The 12,784-nt window shown below is 38.5% G+C and overlaps 1 protein-coding gene across 1 annotated transcript in view; it reads left to right on the forward strand.

Moving 5' to 3' along the window:
* Window positions 1–501: 501 nt before the first annotated feature.
* The window catches only part of tenm3 (teneurin transmembrane protein 3), a 628,014-nt gene continuing 615,731 nt past the window's right edge, over window positions 502–12,784 (forward strand). Inside the window, exon 1 of the mRNA XM_037538774.1 lies at window positions 502–518. The gene's annotated coding sequence lies outside the window, so the exon portion shown is untranslated. The remainder of the gene's footprint in view (window positions 519–12,784) is intronic.

The raw sequence follows: 12,784 nt of genomic DNA on the forward strand, positions 1-12,784 counted from the left end.
TCCATTTTCTTACATGCTTCCTTTATTTTGAACAAACTGTGTCAGACAATTTACATGTGAAACATGAAAAAATTTGCTTTGAGAGTGCATATTTTAAATGTTTCCTGTCTTGTTCAGTCTATACAGATCACATCAGATTTAAGTGCCTTTGTTTTAGCATTGTCTGCGTTTTCACTGAAAAGCAACTGTAATCATTTGAAACTCGTTTCATTGCAAATTTTGCTTACTTTGCCAGCTGTTTGTTGAAATCATTTGTTCCTTGTGTTAGCACGTGTTTTTCTGCTTTTTGATTCATCTCAGATCTGTGGTGTCTGTGAGTGTAGGTGTGTGTCTTGCAGCCAGCTTCACCTTGGGATTCAATAGCTGCTATGATTTTCCTGTATTTTGGCTTCATGTCTTTTTCTTTTTCACACAGTTCATCAGAAGTTTGAAATTTCTGTTTTCCTAAACCTCTAATTTTATTTTTTCTCTTCCTTTCACAGACTAAAGGTTTGCCACACTCTGGACACTTAAGAAATGTGAGTAAACACTTCCCCCCCATATGTTGACCAAAAATGTATTCCTTGCAGTTTGTTGTCATTTTATAGTTAAAACCGCTCTAACAGAGGAAAATGAAAAAAGTACACTGGACACTGAGCCCTAAGCACCTTTTCTTAGTTCTAAATAGCATGCTGGCAAGCACAAAGAGACCTCAGGAGCCGCCATCTTGGGTTGGCTTAAAAGTATACAGAGCAAGCTACGCTGTGCCATGTGGAGACATGGGCGTGTGTGTGTGATGTGTGCATATCCGCGTGTTGGATATTTGCATGCTCATCTCACCTGCACTCTTTCAGCCACAAAGACAGCAGTGAGGAGGAAAGCAAATGAGTTTTTGTAGAGCTGAGTAGAAGAAGTAGGGCTTTGTGGGGGATCTTTACACAGTCACCAGCAGAATGGCAAGCTGAGGGGCCGTTTGTGTGCTTTCTCCAGGTTATGGCTGTGCATTGATTCAAGCCATAATGGTGCGGTGGGTGGGCGGTATGGAGCTGTGCTCCAGAAGAGACTAGCCACGGCTCGATCTTCCACAGAAACCCTTAAAACACTGCTGATTACTGAATTCATTTGCACAGCTGTCTAACCAACATGCTCTTACCTCTCCTGGACACTTTGCTGCTTTCAGCTGTTAAAAAAGCATTAAGTCTTTTTGAAAGCGATTTTATAGTTTTTTTTCTTTCTTTTTCAAAGAAGCTGCTCTGTAAATCTGATTTTAGTTTGAAGTGTTTGGGCATGGCGGCTGGTAGATGAGTATGTTGTGTTAATGGAAGTCATCTTTAATGTCTACTTTCTGTTAAATATGTTCTCAAATGTTTCACTGCTGTCTGTGCAGAATTCATACAGATAACATGACAGCGCCAGTCTTCAGATTAAGCACTACGTAGGCTGCGGTACAAAGCCTGTAAGACTGCACCAAAATCACCCGTTGAGAGGGGAAAAGGAACAGAGGATTTTACTGGCCAGTTTTCAGATTAATGAATCCTCTGAATGCCAAAATATTATTCCCCGGATGACTGTCCTCCCAAAAAAATATCTTTTTTTGATAAGATTTAACAAAATAGCCAATCAGGAGGCTTAAGTGTAAATCCCTGCTGACCAATCAGTGGCCGTGCTGCCTCGGGCTGTTGGGTAGGAAAAGAGCTTTGCACCTCAGTGCTTTAACAAGTTGAGCCGTGCGAATAGGAGATTAATTATCAGCCATTTAGGTGACTCACATGAGCAGGTACGTGGCAGAAGCTGATAGCCGTCACAATGGTGTAATTGGCTCACAAACCCACCAAGCATAAGTAATAATAGACTTAAAAGGTAATTAAAGGTGTGGCCGCAGGGTTTTGGAAAGGGCAGTGTGTGTGTGTGTGTGTGTGTGTGTGAGTATGTGTGTGTGTGTGTGTGTGTGTGTGCGTGTGTGTGTGTGTGTGTGTGTGTGTGTGTGAGTGAGTATGTGTGTGTGTGTGTGTGTGTGTGTATGTGTATTTCTACATAAAGCTAGCATTAGTGGGCAGTGTGTTGTGTGTTGACATCCAGACAGTTTTCTTCTCCATTTTGTTGCTGCCTTTGAACTAAAATTAAGGCACTAAGTAAAACAAAAAGAAAATCCTTATTTGTCTGTAATTGTGTGTTAATGTTTTGAGATGGCCTTCAAACGCTCGTCCACTTAAGTTTTTGACTCACTTTTCCTTATTGGACTACCTGGAAAAAGAGAAAGAAATCTGGGATTTTCTGCTGTGGCTTCAGATTAATCACAAAGTGAAAATAGTTAAATAAATAAATTAATCTGATTCTCAGGTCACATATGGAGGATTTGGTAATGCTGTCAGTGCGATCTGATGCCTAAGCAGCATGTGAGTAGGCCTTTGGTCATTACCAGCAGCTTTGATCTTCCGCCCGAGGTTTAAACTCCATCCAATGCGGCAACAGGCTCAGCCTCTCTGCTCGTTTTACCGTACACCTCTCGTGTGAACAATAGCGTGCTCTACTTTATATTTTTCTTTGATGTAGCCCTTTTTTGGCATTTGAGTTAATTATATGAAAATGAGCCCTGGAGAGTAGAATGACTCTTTATTGCGCCCCTCTTGACATTTGCATGCTGATGCTTCAGATTTTAATTCTCTATGGGCTTTTCCTTCTTCTTCTTTTACTCTTTCTATTGCTCTCTCCCTTTCTCTCCCTCTCCTTCTCAAGAGCCTAGGACTTTTTTCATTGACTAGAAAAGTAGGTTACAAAGCATGACCACCAAAGATGAAGATATGCTACATACAGTATTCTGTACTCCAGATTCTGCAGAGGAAGCCAATAAATAAATAAATGTATGTAAGATTCACAAAATTTTCATTTGATTCAAAATATCTAAGGCTTACTTCACATGCATGGGTCAGTAAGGAAGAAATAGATAAAGCCAATATTGTTAAATAATGATTTGATAATGCTGCTGAAGTAATTTACATAAACCCGGGACACAACGAAATTGTGGCTATGCAATGTTTTTGTCTGAAAATGGTTGGGAAGAGAAAAAGCCTGTATATTTCAGAGCAAATATTCTGAATGACAATGATTGACAAATACTGATAGGTATCGCTGTTTTTTCTCTTCGCAGATGCATTCCAACAGTTTGAGTGGCAGTAGATCAGCAGTGTAATACAAATATGACCCACTGCAACTGCTGTCTATACGACTTACAGCTTACATGCTGAACATCTCGTAATTGTTTTAATGAAAATCTTTAATGAAAATCACAAATAATGTTTGGTAATACACTTTTAATTCTGTGCTTTTGTAAGTGCAAGTATGTACACTAGGTAGATTCTGGGGTATATGGCTGTTTACTTTCTAAATTTCTAAATGACTAAAGTGATTTGCATGCTAATAGTGCCTTCTGCTGCAGAAGCTTCAGACTGTTAGGTGGGAGTTCCAAAGCAATGTCTATTTACATATTAAACATTGAGGTAAATCATCATTTTAGTGGAGGTGCTCTGTAATTTTGATTTAAATGCCTTTAGGAATCTATGAAGTACTATATTTTCATAAGTTTTTGATTTTTAATGTTTATTTCTTTGCCATTAGTCCTCTGTCAGTTCCCTTTCCCAACATGACTACTGTGGCCTTTTAAGCATTTTCTGCTTTATTGCGATATTTCAATAGCATAAATAAAATGGCAAATTCTATATAGAAGAACGTCATCAGAGTGTGTCATGAATTTCAGTTTCTTTTTTCGTCAAGAATTTTATTTCACTAATATATCACTAATGTAAACAGATATTTTAAATGTGATCTCTTGTCATGATTGCATAAAAAAGCTTCTGATTACTGCTGTCACTGTATCACCTTTTTTGAAAGCCACTGAAAGTATGATTTGTTGATGATACCTATTAAGCAAAAAATAATAATAATAATTTCACAATTACAGAATTCAAAGAATTCACAGTCATCTCAGGTGGCATCCCCTTTGGAATTGCATTCATTCTTAACAGCTGGTGTCAGCTTCATATAACTTTAGTAAAAATCCCATTCAGCCTAAAGAGTAGAGGTGTAATAATGCATCATGACACTGGCTATGTCTGAATTGTAATAATTCCTTCCTATTCAGATAATATTCTGAGGTAGCAAGATACCCAGCCATGTTCAAAAATCAAATGTCTTTATGAAATACTGCCTGCAGAGTTTCCTCCGTTTGGCCATTTTTTTGAACGCAGGTTGGATGTATCCTTCACTGCCTTACATAATCCTCAGTGTCAGCGCTGACGCAGGTAGAAGAAAACAGCAGAAAACACCAGCACTGACACAGCGAACACAGCTTATAGGAGACAGCTACCTCTGATTTTTGGACACAGCCCTTGTGATTTCGCAATTCAAAACTGACAATGTGCATTGCAGAGAATGGTCATTCTATTAATTATATTATCTAGTATTATTGCATTGTTTGAGCCCTAGAGTTTGCAAACAATCCACACCAATCAATAACTCACTCCAGCACTCAAGCCTCCAAGTAAGTTGTAAGTTATACAACAACATGGTTATAGTTATATTTTTTCTTCATCATGAGCCCAAGTATCCTGAACTGACCTAGATATGAATAACAAACTCTAAATGGTATTGAGTTTTTGAGTTGTGTGCTACAGTTTCTCATTTGGGTGAATAAGATTTTTGCGAGCAGTAACTTGTATCCTTGTCCAACTACAAAATAATAACTCCAGAATAATGTATTCTACAAAATATTGAATTCGTTGGTAGATCTTGATTTACTTTCTCTTCTGTTACACTGATGTGCTCTGTCCGGAAACAGACTGCCCAATCTGTGCTTAAAAGCAAACTTTAAATCCCTGGTCAGTAGTTGGAAGGTGCTTAGGTGCATCTTTCAGCAGGGGTGATGCAGTGAGCATGTAATCCTGTGAGAGGCGCTGTGACTACAGGCTGGGTTCCCATGGCTTTTGCAACATACGCATGGTTTTACCTTGATTATTTTACCCTGATTATAAGATTCCCTATCCATTCCTTTTTTACCTTTACCCTCTTTTTTGCCTCTCCAATTCCCAACTTTCTGCCTGCTCACCCACATATAAGACTTCAGGAGGTACTTTGGCTCAGAGTGAGGCCCCCGTCAATGGTTCAGGATGGCGGCAGCCGCCAGCAGTGCAGCCGCAGCTGCTTGGAGAGGAGGTCAGCAATTAGGGAGCAAATGGCAAGGCAGTTTAATGGGAAACTGCATTACCATTGACAGCAGCGAGTGCACTAATTGGGGGTAATTAGTTCGATGAAATTTGGATCGATAAATATTGCTTATGCTTTTGAAAGGAGGACTTCACTTCACAGATGGCTGTGCTGGCGATCATGTGTATGTATCTAGGTAGTTGAGGAACAAAACCACTACCATACCTTTTCCCCCTGTAGCGTGAGGATGCAATGTGTTTAGCTTGCATAGGGATGGGTTTTCCCCTCCTAAGAAAGGAATTAATGGTGGGCAACTGATTTACTTCCACCTGTAATATAATGGATACATTAACGGTGGTATAATTTAATCAGAACGGCAAAATAGAAACAAAGTAGAACCACTCGTGTTTGAAAAAAGAAACATAGTTAGCAGCTTCGAAGGAACCCCCTGCTGAGAAAATGATTCAGAAGAGCCTACTTTGTTCGACAAGTTAATAATATATTGCAATTTGTTAATTAAGGGCAAAATGCATGGGAGTTTGGGTGTTTTCCCAACACAGATTAATCACTGAAATGAGAGTGAGGCCTTGCGCTGGATTGCGTCTGGTGATAATGAAACAGACGCCGTGCTGTTTGAAGAGGGAGGGAGAAATGGATAGAGAGACATACAAAGAGGGAGAGAGAGAGAGAGAGAGAGAGAAAGAGAGAGAGAGAAAGAGTTCATGGCTTCCGAATAAAATCTATAGCAGGTTGGGTGGTGAAGCCTGGGTCTTTGCCTCATCCTTTCATCCATCCATCCATCCATTTTCTAAGCCGCTTCTCCGTCAGGGTCGCGGGGGGATGCTGGAGCCTATCCCAACAGTCTTCGGGCGGAAGGCAGGATACACCCCGGATGGGTCGCCAGTCCATCGCAGGGCCTCATCCTTTCAATAGCACACAATTTCTACTCTTTTTTTCTTCTACTTCTTCCCCATCACTAGTATTTTCTGCTCTCTGGATGAATGGGTCATGGCAGCAGCCCTTGGGCTCTGCAGGGCTGTGGAGAGGTTGTAATGTTGTAGTGTGGCACGGTGAGTCCCTAAGTGCCCACGGAAAGAAGGACAAGGACGAAGGATGATGAGGGAAAGGATGATGATTCAGACTCATTAAAGATAATGTATGTTTTCATTTTTTTTCTTTTTTTGTACTTCTTTCATTGCCTTCATATCTTTCTTCTCAAAGAGGGGGGAAGAAGGAGACAGAGTAAGGGAAAGGAGGAGCAACATAGAGAGAGAGACAGTTTCAAAGTGAGAGAGATGCCGGGCCCATGCTGAGTTAGCCAGCAGGAGGCGGTCTCTGAGCTCGCAGCCAGTGAGGCCTGATAAAGACTTCTCAAAGGCTGCCTTTGTCCAACCTCAAACTTTTGGGCTTCACTCGGGGGAAGGAACGAGAGCGAGTGAGAGAGAGAGAGCGAGAGTGAGAGACAGAGAGAGAGAGAGAGAGAGAGAGAGAGAGAGATGGCGTCCTCCATGTGAGAAATACTAATACCTGTGTTTGTGACTATGTATTTAGTGCTTTCTGGGAACCAGATGTCCCCACAATTATAAAAAGCTTATAAAACTGTGTAATACTGTGTGGATAGTTGATTAATTCTAACAAGCATGAAATTCATTTTTGCCAAAAATGCAGAAGTAACAGAGTAAAATAAATTTCTTATATGACTGCAGTGGTTAAGGTTAGGGCTGGGTTAGATGTAGCACACCAGCACTTAGGTACAGTGATACAGGAGGAATTGGAATACTTCAAAGATACCAGACTCTCTGTGTTCATGAACGTAAACACCAGGCCACATTTCAATGTCTTAGTCTCTTTTAACCTCCCTCGTTGGATGAGATTTTAAAATCCTAGTCATTAAACATGAGTCACAGTCATTAAAAATCTTGCTGCATTTCTCCTGATGGAGTAAGAGGGCCTGGCCTAATTTCCCATTCCACCCCTTACTCGTCCTGACCTAATATTTCCCCATTTTCCCTGTAGTATATTTCACTTCTTTCTTTTCCCATTTCAACCAACGAGCTAAGTGTGATTATGGCATTGGCACACACTAGCTGCTATAGTGTCCTCCAGGTAGCTGCTATTAACTAGTTCAGGTTAGTCAGTTGCAGTTGCATCCCTCTGTGTAGAGAATCACAAAATCATAGTCACTCAGTTTATGTATGCTGGTGTAATATCGGTAATATAGAGTTTCAGTTAACTAAAATGTAATTAACTGTAATGGGTCTCAATTGCTTGGTGCTTTTTTATTTCAAAATACATAAATACTAAATATGTTACCTTTCTGATATGGTTTCTACATGGTTAACGCTTACAGTGCTTAAGACCTGAGAGGAGTCCTGTTATTTGGAAAGCTATGTGGAAAATAAACCCAGTAAACAGCTAAACCACAATGTGTGTGTGGAGGGTATTTTATTCCCTTTGTTTTCTATTTGGTCCCTTACACTGAAGCAGACATGGTAGAAAACAGTGATGCCATGTGAGTTGAGTCTTAACCTTTGTCATATAAAAGAAAATGATAAGGCACAGTTCATTAAAAGTGTTGGTTGTAGGGTATTGCCATCTTGTGAAACTATAATTAATCTAGCAAAAAACAATGGAATTGCGAATATCACACAGACTTTACTTTCTGACCGTTTGTGGCCCCTTAAATTAGCCCCTTGCCTTTTTCTGTGAAGCCATTTAACCTGATTCTTTTTGTCCTTTTTCACCTGGTGAAAGGGAGTTTAGGCATATTTTTACCCTTGTGGTTTCTCAAGACAATTTTCAGTCTGAAATCTGATGCTGTGGTGTCGGAATGTCCAAAAATGTGCACTGAATTAAAATGTGCATTAAATAAATCAATAAATTTGCTTTTTTTACCACCACCGTAGCACAGGCCTACAGTACTGTATAATGTTCCCATGGCGTCATTTTAAATGAAGTGGCTAAGTCAGATGTGTCAGAAAAAAAAAAGAAGCATCTGATGCTGTGGTATACTTGGAAAATATTACAATGCTGAATTTTATCTATATCGTCCAGCACACTCTGTTGTCCTCTGTGCCCGCTGCTGTCCTACAATGCCAAGAATAAGAAACAGACCAGCTAGTCATTACAAAGCTAATTTGTTTCTTGCTGTTTGGAAATGCAAAGTTCCTGACAGCGGGGGGATGCGGAGTGTGTTGAAACAAACCGATACGGCCAGACAGCCTTTATCGATCTCTGGAGCAAAGACCCCGCTTTCAACACTTCCTTATCTGAGTGAAGCAACACTTGAAGAATATTTTTTGCCTGCTGTTATTATTCTTTTACAAACCTATTTGAGAAAAAGATTGAGCCTGTTCATTTTTGTGTGGTGAAGATATCGATTTGCTTATGTTATGTTGTTTGATGGGAGCTGCGTTGAAAAAAATCTTCTCCAGAACACAAGCCTGGAGCTGTTACAGCAGACTAATATGTATGTGGGCCTCTAGGGCATCTAATGCTGAGAGTTCTTTGGATTCAGTAGATAAACAAGACTCATAGGCAAATACTTGGGTACTCTGTTTATCAACAGAACTTCATAACTTGAAAACTAAAAAGGAAGCGAATGTAATATATCAATATCGGCAGCATAGTGCGCTTAATCTGTCTAAAGCTCCTGTCGCACAAACCAACCTAGAGATGGCATAGCTAGAAACTGCACAATAGCGCTTTTTCGTTTCTGGTATTAATACCAATTGTTGATCATTCAGGACCAAGTGCTAATTTTATTTGTCTCTTTAAAAACTACTAAAATACTGAACATCCCTTAAACCCCAGGCTACATTCACATTACAAGCCTCATTGCTCAGTTCAGATTTTTTTGTGTAGGTATGTAACTCAACTCATTAATGTGAATAACCCTTGGTTTTGAAATGACCTGCATGCACATATCCTAATCAGTACCGTCGCATGAATGAACCCTGTGCGTCATGAACAGCAAACAAACTACCCAGCAGAACAAGTCTTTGTCATAAAGATAATTATGAAATATTTGTTCATTATTAGAGTGAGACAAAAGTGATAAAGGGTTTGATGTGTTACTTTTCTGCTGCCTTTTTAACGCTGGATGACAGCGCACACACGATTCAAAGAAGTATGTGGCATAGCCACGTATGAAGGTGGCTCTGGTTAGAATTGAAAATACTAGTCTCGAGTGACCACACAGCTCTGAAAGCATCACATCAATGCAGAAAATTGGATTTGTGCCATGTGAGCCTAGTAATGTGAACATAGCCTAACTGCTCAAACAAGTACTGTGCTCTATAGGAAGAAATACTTTGTCATCAGCGTGTTTAGACTATTGAAATTAGAAATTGCAATTCTTCTATAAAATTTATTTTAAAAACCATGTATAATATCCATGCTTTTTCTACTGGTAGCACCCATGGGCTGGAGTCATGAAAGTGTCTTGAGAAAGAAAATCTTCTTAAATGTTTTTTTTCTTTACTTCATTCTTAAGAAAAAAGTAATGACAAATTGTTATTTTTCAAATAACCTCAAGATATCTATTTTTTTCTGACCATTTTCCTAAGAATAATTTTATGAATGAGAGATATTCCTTAAAATATTAGGTTCTTTAATGTTTTCTCAAACTTACAATAGCCTCACTTGTCTTACACTGGAAGAGTGGACAAGGCTAGCATGTCCACTGTGGGCACTAACTGTGCTACTCTTGCACATCTTTGACTTTTGCTTTTGAATACTTGGTTTGATATATGCCCATTTTGCAGATTAGGTAAAATATCAGAAATAACAGCACAAATTCAAAATTTATCTTGCATCATGTATGGTGAGCTTTAAAATGCAGCACAGTGTACCGAAGAAAACAATGAAGCTTTTCTTAAAACAATCTTAAGGAAGTAATTAAAATGATCTGAAGTGAATATTTTTTGTTTTTTGTGTTTTTTTAGAATTGCAATTAAGTGCAACAATTAAGAAGAAATGTCTTCTTAAAACCCACTTACACATATTTTTCAGGAAGATTCTAACATTTACCAATGTTTTCTTAATTGGATTTTGTTGTTGAAATATCTGTGGTTATGAAAACATCATGAATCTCACTTTTCTTAGGACTTTTTTCAATATCCCAGGGCCCAGATTTACATAAGTATCTTAAGAAAGAAAATCTTAAATGTACAGTTTTTTCCCTTAAGTACATACTTTGTAAAAGAAGTTAAGATAAATTTTTATTCTTCAAATAACTCAGTAAGTTTCTTAGTGTCTTCCTTACCTCTTAAGAATTATAAGAACTATTCTTGAAAAAATATGTTAAAACAGATATTTTCTTACCCTTGTCTTAGACCAGACATGTGAAACTGGGGCCCTTCTGGGTCTAAGAGCTGCAGAGATTAGCATTTACTGTCATCTCACGCTCTGAATTCAGTTCATGAAGGCCTTCCTAATTAGCTGAGGAGCTCAATCAGGTGTGTTTAATAAGGCAGTGTGCTGAAGTCTGCAGTGTTTGGGCCCAGGAGGACTAGAGCCTGACACATGTGTCTTAGACAGTACAAATTGACAAATGAAACCTCACAAATTGTAACTTCTAATGAGTGGCACAAAATCTAATTGCTAAAATAAATTAAAAATTTTAATTAAAAAAATTCTAGTTATCTATACAATGTAACAAGATATCATCTACATGACAAACTAAGTTATATGATTAATCTAAAGCCTACATACAAAAACAATAACAATGGGCCCCATTCTGCAATATCTTCCTAAGTTTGTTCCTAAATATGTTCTTGAGAAAGGTCCTCAGAAAAAGTCTACGTCAGATTCATGACGTGTTCTTAAAGCGCAGAACTGTTCACACCTTTGTGCTCTTGAGTGTGCATAGATTTTGTTGTTATCTAAGAACAAATCTCAAATAAGAAAACATTGGTGGATGTCAGAATCTCCCTGAAAACTGTGTACACAGGTTTTAAGAAGAACTTTCTTTTTAAGAACGGTTGGAGGATGAGGCTCAATATTCTTAAGAAAATAAGACTTTCTTAAGAGATTATTTGAGAACTTTCTAGTTCCTAGAACTTCCTTTGTATTTAAGAATGGCCTTATTCACCAAAGGTTTCTGAAGTTTTTTTACTTTTTTCTGTTCTTCTTTCCTAAGAAAAACTCTACATCAGGCGTGGTGACGTGTTCTTAAACCTCAGAATTGTTTGAACTTTTGTGCTCTTAATTGTCTGTTGATTCCTGATTTCAGACTGTTTGGTTAATGAGGCCCATTCTTCTGAATTTCGTAGTGAATGTTCCTCATGTCTGTCCTGGATATTAGTAGTGTGGAATTTTTAACTTGGGGTACCTGTATCATTGGGGTACCATAGCTCAAGTGCCTGTTTTATGCTTCTTAGAAAAAGTTGCAAAAATGACAGCTCAGCAAATGATGAGATTATATATTAAAAGATTGCTTAAAAAAATTATTCAACCTGTTATCTAATGAAATGTTCTTGTTCCATTGGAAGATCATTTTGATTGTTTCAAGCTAATCAATTTTTGCAATGGAGAAAAACACATACTTGTACAGTGCAGGTGGACCACAGAGCTAGAACTAGTAAGCTGCGACCTAGAACATTGTTCCCCTTTCTCACTGGGTCCTTTGGCTTCTGGAACATTGTAAAACCCACCACTGCCTTTGGAGAGTTGAGGTTTGTTGACGTTTGTTTGATAGGTGCAGAAGGGACTTTATTTAATTGACTTTATGTGGAGGACACTTTAAAACCAAGGTCCTGAGTACCTGTGATCATTAAAATGTCCTCATGACATTTTCTCTTAAAGGCAGCCTGGATAAATTTCCCAGTTAGTCCTTTCATCCATCATGCCCTAGACTAATTGCTTAAAATGACCATATCACTGTCAGTTCAGTATTGGCATTTGACAGATGTTGAATGCTGGTGTGATGATGCATTAATTAGCCTGTGCTCAAGATCAGCAGACATCCTTGTGACTTTTAATCACATGAGGCAGTTTGCTGTAGGCACATATTTATTTTGCATTGCAAAGTTTCAAACCCTGTTTAATTTGATCTGAGATATGTTTATTAGCATATTTATTATATTAGCATAGTAATATCAAACAATGCAGTTATCGAAAAAGATGCTTCTTTAAAAATAGTAGTTTTAATGTCATCTTTTTCTTACATGTATTTGTGTGTTTTTGTGTCTAAATAATTCAGTTCAGTTGTTAAATTCAACATTCTTGATAAAAGTAATACTATCCAATTCGTTACATTTTTTATTTTGTTTAAAGGCCATTGTCTGTTGCAAATGCATTCTGTGACTATCATATAGGGTGAATACAATTTGCCCAGAGAGTTGCTTTACACTGACCTCAATTGTTTCTCCTCTTCAGTGTATCCCAGCTTTCTGTCTTTTCTCTGTTTTCTCTAAAAGTAGAGCATGAAAAGCCGCTTTGTAGCTGAAGTTGTGCTTTGGAGCGGCTTTGGTACAGGGCTGGCCCTATGTTCTCCTCGCTTTCTGTTTTGCCTTTTCTCAGATGTGTTTCCGGGCCCGGTCAGGCTTCTGTCTTTAGCCTGAGCAAGGCTAAGCCAAGTCAAGCCGAGGCCTGAGAATAACTC

This window comes from Pygocentrus nattereri, chromosome 5, assembly GCF_015220715.1.
Source record: "Pygocentrus nattereri isolate fPygNat1 chromosome 5, fPygNat1.pri, whole genome shotgun sequence".
NCBI lineage: Eukaryota > Metazoa > Chordata > Actinopteri > Characiformes > Serrasalmidae > Pygocentrus > Pygocentrus nattereri.